The sequence below is a fragment of the Bos mutus genome, chromosome 18, assembly GCF_027580195.1.
Source record: "Bos mutus isolate GX-2022 chromosome 18, NWIPB_WYAK_1.1, whole genome shotgun sequence".
Classification (NCBI taxonomy): Eukaryota; Metazoa; Chordata; class Mammalia; order Artiodactyla; family Bovidae; genus Bos; species Bos mutus.
The window spans coordinates 59,854,967-59,862,694 of NC_091634.1; the positions used below are offsets into that span (position 1 = coordinate 59,854,967).

At 40.6% G+C, this 7,728-nt stretch overlaps 1 protein-coding gene across 1 annotated transcript in view; it reads left to right on the forward strand.

Moving 5' to 3' along the window:
- Positions 1 to 5,892, forward strand: part of LOC102285333 (craniofacial development protein 2) — a 44,244-nt gene extending 38,352 nt beyond the window's left edge. The window contains exon 10 of the mRNA XM_005894305.2: positions 88 to 5,892. The gene's annotated coding sequence lies outside the window, so the exon portion shown is untranslated. The remainder of the gene's footprint in view (positions 1 to 87) is intronic.
- Positions 5,893 to 7,728: the final 1,836 nt, after the last annotated feature.

The window sequence follows — 7,728 nt, forward strand, 5'->3', positions numbered from 1 at the left end:
TTCTTTTTCAGTGGCCAGTGAATTTAATATTTGTAATACGGTTTTCTAACTTTTTAAGCTTTTTATTTTATTTTTTTTATAACTTAGAGAAGACTCTTGAGAGTGCTTGGAGCGCAAGGAGATCAAACCAGTTAATCCAAAAGGAAATCAGCTGCATATTCATTGCAAGGACTGTTGCTGAAGTGAAGCTCCAATACTTTGGCCATGTGATTTGAAAAGATGACTCATTGGAAAAGACTGAGATACTGGGAAGAATTGAAGGCAATAGAAGAATGTGCCAGCAGATGATGAGATAGTTAGATAGTATCATCAACTCAATACACATGACTTTGAGCAAACATCAGGAGATATAGTGGATGACAGAGGAGCCTGGTGTGCTTCAGTCCATGGGGTCGCAAAAAGTTGTAAAATGTGTTTTTGTATTTCCTTTAGGTTCAGCTTATTAGTTTATAGTAACATTCTCTTCCAAAGATCTGATTAAACACTGCTTACTTCTTGAGTCTTATTAATTCAGCTTTCGGGACTATATGTTAACATCAAAAACTTCTGTATTTCACACTGGGATAGCAGAAAACTGGTAACAGTTTGTGGGGGGAAAAAAGGTATCGTTTCAGTAGTAGGTCCAATGAGAAGAGGCTCTAAGGTTGGCTCAGTATTCTGTGACATCCTAAATCTGTTTCTGCTCTGCCACTTTCAGCAAATTGAATGGTCCAATTTGGTTGCTTATCCCACAGTTACAAGGAAACAGCTTCAGTTCCAGGCAATGCAGACAGACAGTGTCTGGCAGGATCCTACCCTTTCAATTCTTTTTTTTCCCTTGTTTTAGGTATACTGTAAAGTGCACAAATCTTGTATGATAAAATTTTACTCATGTGAAGTGGTAGCACTTTGATCAAGATACAGAATGTCTCTAGCACCCCAGTAGGATACAGAGTTCAGCCAGAAGCCTCAGTATTGTTTCCCAATAGGATCTTTTCATATCTAAAAAGGTGATGACCCAAGATTGGACAGGGCACAGAGAGTATAGTGGATGAGATGGTAAAGATGTTGAGTTTGGTAGGAAGGACTCCATAAATTATTGCCAAGACAACAGGGTAATAGCAAACCAGGAAACTTAATAGGGGGTTGGGATTTGTATTTTTCCCAACTGGAGACATTTGTCTAAAGGGATTCCTCAGTTTCAGCCTATTTCTGCTTGATGGGATTACGTGCCCTGTGTTGGCAGATTCTCTGGTTTCTGAAAGGAAGTTGGGAATCTAGATTACTGGAAAACACTCAACTTCTAAGTGCTTATATATTGAGTATTCCCCCCACCACAAACAACAGTAGAAACAGCATGAAGCAGTTCCAGTCTATAAGGTCACCACATATGTTCAGTTAGTGGAAGTACAGGGTTGGTACCTGTGGGACTCTGGACTTTCTATATTTGTCAACTGATCAGTACGTAATCCTGTTTTATGTGTGTTTGTGTTGAAAGATGCTGTATGTAATCTTTGTAGCAAATAATGATAAGCAGTATATGCATGCGTTCTAAGTTGCTTCATTTGTGTCCGACTCTTTGTGACCCCGTAGGCTGTAGCCTGCCAGCATCTTCTGCCCATGGGATTTCCCAGGCAAGAATACTGGAGTGAGTTGCCATTTACTCCTCCATGAGGATCTTCCCGACCCAGGGATCAAACCCATGTTTCTTGAGTCTCCTGCATTGGCAGGTAGACTCCTGACTACTAGCGCCATCTGGGAAGCCTCATGCTGTATGTATAATGAAACAGTTGTTTGAATGACAGCAATGTTATGTACAACACTGAGATTGTGCTGCTTTGTCTTTCCCTCAGTTTTACACACACAAACTACAGACATACATTACACGTAAAAGTACTCACAGTAAACATATAGTATTCATATAGAGACATAGTCTGTTTAGTGATGCAAATAAAGTCTTGGGAAAGGAAAGATTGAGCATTCAACATTTTACAAAGCATTACCTAACATTTTCGTGTTGATGGAGCTGCAGGCTGCATAATGATACAGTGCACAGTGTGGTCAAACCTTTCGACCTTGGCTTAGCCCACCAAAACCAAGGGAGAGGTTGGTGGAACTTATTCTGCAGATGAGGGAGAGTGGCAGGTTGACATGTATCAGTTCAACCTTCAAGGTTTGGTTCTCACCACTTGTTGAGTGGAGAAATAGCTCCAGAAAAAAGAGTATGGGTGAAAGCGGAAACCTCAGTTGTGGATGTGTCTGGTGGTAAAAGTAAAGTCATGCTATAAAGAACAATATTGCGTATATACCTTGAATGTTAGACCCTTGAATCAAGGTAAATTGGACATGGTCAAGCAGGAGATGGCCAGGTTAAAGATTGACAGTTTGAGGAATTAGTGAACAAAAATGGACAGGAATGGGAGAATTCAGATGACCGTTACGTTTACTATGGGCAAATATCCCTTAGAGGAAATGGAGTAGCCCTCATAGTCAACAAGAGTCGGAAACGCAGTACTTGGGTGAAATCTCAAAAACAACAGAATGATCTCAGTTTATTTCCAAGGCAAACCAGTCAGCTTCATAGTAATCCAAGTCTATGCCCCAACCACTAATGCGGAAGAATCTGAACAACTGTATGAAGACCTACAAGACCTAGAACACCAAAAGATCCTTTTCATCATAGGGGATTGGAGTGCAAAAGTAGGAAGTTGAGAGAGAACCTGGAGTACACGGGCAAGTTTGGCCTTGGCCTACAAAATGAAGCAGGGCAAAGGCTAAGAGCAAGAGGAGAAAGGGGCGACAGAGAACGACGTAGTTAGATGGCATCACTGATAGTGAATGCAAGTCTGAGCAAGCTCCAGGAGACAGTGAAGGACAGGGAAGCCTGGCATGCTGCAGAGCTAGGTGGAACTCATTCTGCAGATGATGAAGAGGCTGACAGGCTGACATCTGTGCAGCCTCAGAGCTTTGGGTCTGACTTGATGTAGTTGGCACTTTCCCCTCCTAAAGTAGCTCCAGAGACTGGGCCAGTCCTGTCTGCTTGGCTTTTTGCCTCACGTCTTTAAGCATCTCATCATAAGGGACAAACACACCGGAAGTTGATTTAAATTTGAGGCTTCGATCAAGGATAGGGTTATACCCTTCCATGTCACTGAAAATTTGTTTCAAGGCAGAGTTCCATTCTGTTACTTTGCTGCTATAAGAGGGACAATTCTGGACTCTTCGGCTGACTATCATCACTGTCTATTGCTGTCTCTGCCAGAATTTCCTCCACATTTTCCTTCATGTCACCAAAGCCTTCACTTACTTGCTGTGCAGCATGCATTATGTTTTTGACACTGTTCTTCATTCTTTCTGCAGCACCTTCAAAGCCTTCGAAATTTTCCACACAGCCTGGCCAAACATTTTCCCAACAGTTAACAGGCTCGTGCTTGGTGTCCCAGGCTGTGCCAACATAATCACATTGGGTATAGTGACTGACTTCCAGTAGTTCGTCCATCACGGTAGTTTCCTTGTTGGCTTTGAGAGCTTCGAAAGCCTTGTTACAAAGCTCCCTTGTGTACTGTGCCTTGAAGACATTTATTATGCCCTGATCCAGGGGCTGGATGAGAGACTTAGTATTTGGGGGCGTGAAAAGAACTTATACATAGGGGTGGGCATTTTTGAGTTCTTCACAGCAGTGGACTAGGGCATTATCCAAAATTTAACAAAATCTTGAAGCCAAAGTTGCCCTAGAGATAGTATTCAACTTCTGGTTTGAAACAGCTGTGGAATCAATCAGATGTCATCCAGCCTTTTTTGTTCCACCTCCAATGGACTGCAAATGGTTCACACTTTTCCCGGGAAGGTCAAGTGCTGGTGAAATTGAAGCCCTCTACACCAGTAGGGGTTTGCACTTGAAGTTGCCCTCGTACTCCATGTCCAAAGAAGCCGCAACAAGATGGTAGGGGTTACGCAATCATGATAAAATCAGATTCCACACTCGCCAGGTGAGTGACCCAGATACTGGAGAACGCTAACACCAAAGATGTTCTCCCACTATTGTAAAGGTTCTGAGCCCCACGGCAGGCTTCCCAGAATGGGGATCCAGCCAAGGGACTGGGTATCCCCAGGGAATCTGACTTTGATGGCGACCCGGATTTGATTACAGAACTTAACCTTAAATATAAATTGTAGTTATCTTAAATGTAAATAGGTTAAATACACTAACCAAAAAATAGAGACTGGATGGTTGGGTGAAAACGTGCATGTGAACCTCCACTTAACACATCACTCTACTAAAACTCCCAAATTGTATGTAATAATTTTATATTGTTAGGTTAATCATTTCCATTATGGCTTACAATTCTAAGTATCCTATCTTTTTTGTATGGCTATTGATTTTGAAAACTGAAAAACAGCTTTTACTATTGTGATTATGTAACTAATTTGCTTCATACCATTGTATTGTGATTGGTCAACAGAAAATAGAATTCTTTATCACTGAAACTACCATTTAACAGAAAAACATGAAATCACTTTTTAAAATCCGGAATTATCTTGCAATTTTTTGAAAAATGGAAATGCCCAGGCATTGCTTTTTGTCTCCAGAGCTTCAGATGTGTTTCTAATGAGCAGACATGTTTAAAAACAACTGGACTGTGTATGATGTTTTACTTTTATCCAGTTCATTTCACATCTTCTATTTCATATTCAGTGCCCCCTTTTCATTTTGTTGATGGTTCCCAATTTCTCCATCTCTTTTGTTGCTGTTCTCTCTCAAAGTTCATGAAGCATAGTAGAAAAGCTTTTATATACATATATGTAAATAGTATGTATAACATTTTAGAAAACTTAAGACTTTTTGCATAGCTAAAAGTTTATCACATTTTGATTCCACTTGTTTGTCTTAGTATGAATAGAATGCTAGATTTCTAATTTACATTCAGTCAAAACTTTGATATAGTTCCATGTATTCTGGCATCTAGTATTTCTGCTAACAGTCTATTGGTGATTTAAAAAAAATTTGAATTGAGGCTTGAAACCTATAAGAAATAGTATGTTTTTTTTTAAAAACAGGAAATTAACATGCTACGATATTTTGTACATGTTTTCAAATTACACAAAATTTTATGCTATCATCCATTGTTTTTTTCCATACCATATTCAAGACTCCACATTGCATTTAATTGCATTGAGCAGCTTCAGCTGCAGGGAACAAATTCTGGTAAATTCTCTTCATTTTTATTCTATGATCAATATTTTCTAATTTTCCTTGTATGGCATCTTAGATACATCCATCATTTAAAATTGGACATTTAATTTTGAAATGCATGGGATAAAGCATCTTTGATACTAATTTCCAATTTTGCTGTTAATTTCTCATTTTAAATGCTTCCCTGCAATCACCCTCTGTGTTTTTTCCGTCTTCTATCGAAGCTTTCAATGGCTAAGTTAAAGAAGTCTCTTGAAAAATACCACATTGCAGTTGAACATATGTGGGTTAGTTTTAAGTACCTTTTGATATTGATTTCTAACATAATTCCACAATGATAAGAGAATAGACTGTATGATTTCAGTACCTTTGGACCATTAAATTTTTGCACCTTGCTTTATGTCCTTGGATATGTTACAGTGTTTCCTAGTTTATAGTATATGGGACCTTGAATTTGTATCCTAATGTGTGAAAATTGTATAAATCTTAATGTTGAATAGGCTCATAGTGCTTTTCACGTTTACTATATCCTTGTCTTCCCTATATATTCATTCTATTAATTTTTGAGTTTGATAATGAAATTCCAACTAAATTCTTAATTCATCTACTTTAAAACAATTGTAATATATATTAATAGTGGAAATATATGTAAGTTTGTTCTGTATTTTCCAAGTGTTATCATACTTTCATAATTTAAAAAATAAAAAGAAAAAAAGTCACTCTTGGCATTGGTGCACAAAAGTAGGGTTGCATAATTCTGGAATGATTTAAAGCCCAGGGGCTTTGGAGGCCATTTGCCTTATGTAAGTTCTTTTTGCAAATGTCCTTGTAAAATAAGCCAATTTCAACAGCACTAAAAACCTGCTCTTCCACATACCCTTTTCCTGTATATCACTTAGCAAGTATTGTTTAAATTCTTCTGCAGCCTCCTGATCTGCAGAACTTGCCTCACTTGTAAGCTTAACACTATTCATATCTTGTCACCTTTTGAAATGTGCAAGTTAGCCAGCGCTAGCAGAGAAGGGCTTCACATTTTTCTGACCTTGGGTAACATGACGTAAATTTCTTTTGCTTTCAGCCTCAAAACAACGCTTTCCACCACACCTTTTATAATCAGTTGTCATCTTATGAATCCACAAACAGCCGCTTTTCCACATCTTCCTCACGCACTCTGGATGTCACTTTAGCACTTTATGGAGCAGCCTCATGTCTGGATTGGCAAATTTCCCTTTCCATTTTCTTGATGTATGAATCAAATTTTTGATTCATTAACATTGAACTCAAGGCTAACAGCACTACAATTCATACCTGAACAAAGCTTATGTAATACACATATTTTTCTTCATAAAGCACACCACAGCGTTCTTGTGCTTAGGAACACTAAGCCAGCACCACAGCAGTGTTACCAAATTGCAATTCCACGTGCCAGATACAGGGAGGCCTTGTGACACTAAAACATTAGAGCTTGGAACAGAGGTTTCGTACAGGTTCATTTAAGGAAATGGGTGGCTCATGTCCTAAGAACCCCAAAGTTATGGAAAGCTGTCAGCAAGATTCTTTAAAAAGGAGGTGAGGGAGGGGTGAGGTTAGTTGTTGCAAACTTCTAGAATTAGATCCTTTGTCTTTAGGTCAGGTCATGGTCAGGCGAGGATGTCCTTTTAAATCACTACCAAGCGAATGTTATTCTCTGCCTTGACAAGAAAGGGTAAGGTCCCAAGACACAGCTTTTACCCTGCTAGTTCCCAGTCCTGCCTAGGAGGAGGCAGGTCTCAGTAGACATCGCCCTCAGGGCCAGGTTCCCACACCCTGCCCAGCTGGTCATCCCTGAGGGAGTCATGTGCTCAACCCAATTGGCCCTCAAGCCTCTAGGTCATCCAAATGGGAAACCAGGTCTCACAGACTGCGACCCAGGCAGACAGCCACTGCTATTAGGTCGCAAAGACAGGGATGGGGGAAGAGGTTCACGCTGCCACAAGGGCTGGGCCAAGAGTAGTAGAGGGCCTTAGTGAGGGCTTTGGAGCACTTTAGACATACTCCCCAGGCTGTTCCCTGGGCCCTCCCGCTCACCCTTTGGTCCAAGGCGGAGGAAGCTGGAGAGCCGCCAGGAGAAGGCCTGAACCCGACACTTAAGCTCACTCTCCATTTGATGTCACCACTGACGCTTGGCTGAATCGCTTTCCTAATGGTCTCTCATTGACAGTTACTTGTGGGTGAGGCCAACTTGCAGCGCTGATCAATAGAAGGGGAGGACAACCAAAGATCCCTGATTAACAGTTGGTCATTTGTGGTTGGCGCCCACTGGGGTACTGACAATGGCCGACGAAGCCCTGTTGCCTAGTAACAAGGTGCCGGGTAAGGAGGCACAGCAATGGCTGCCTGCTAAGGGCTGTGTTCATCCTATTACAGAATAAGCTCGGCGGTCATTCTGAACAGCGAAATCACCGACAGAGAGTAGAAAAATGAAAAAAAAAAAAACCCAAAACGCAGTACTGAAGAGGCTGTGAAGATATTTATTCACACTAGAAGAGCTGAAGCAAGACAGCGGATTGTGGGAT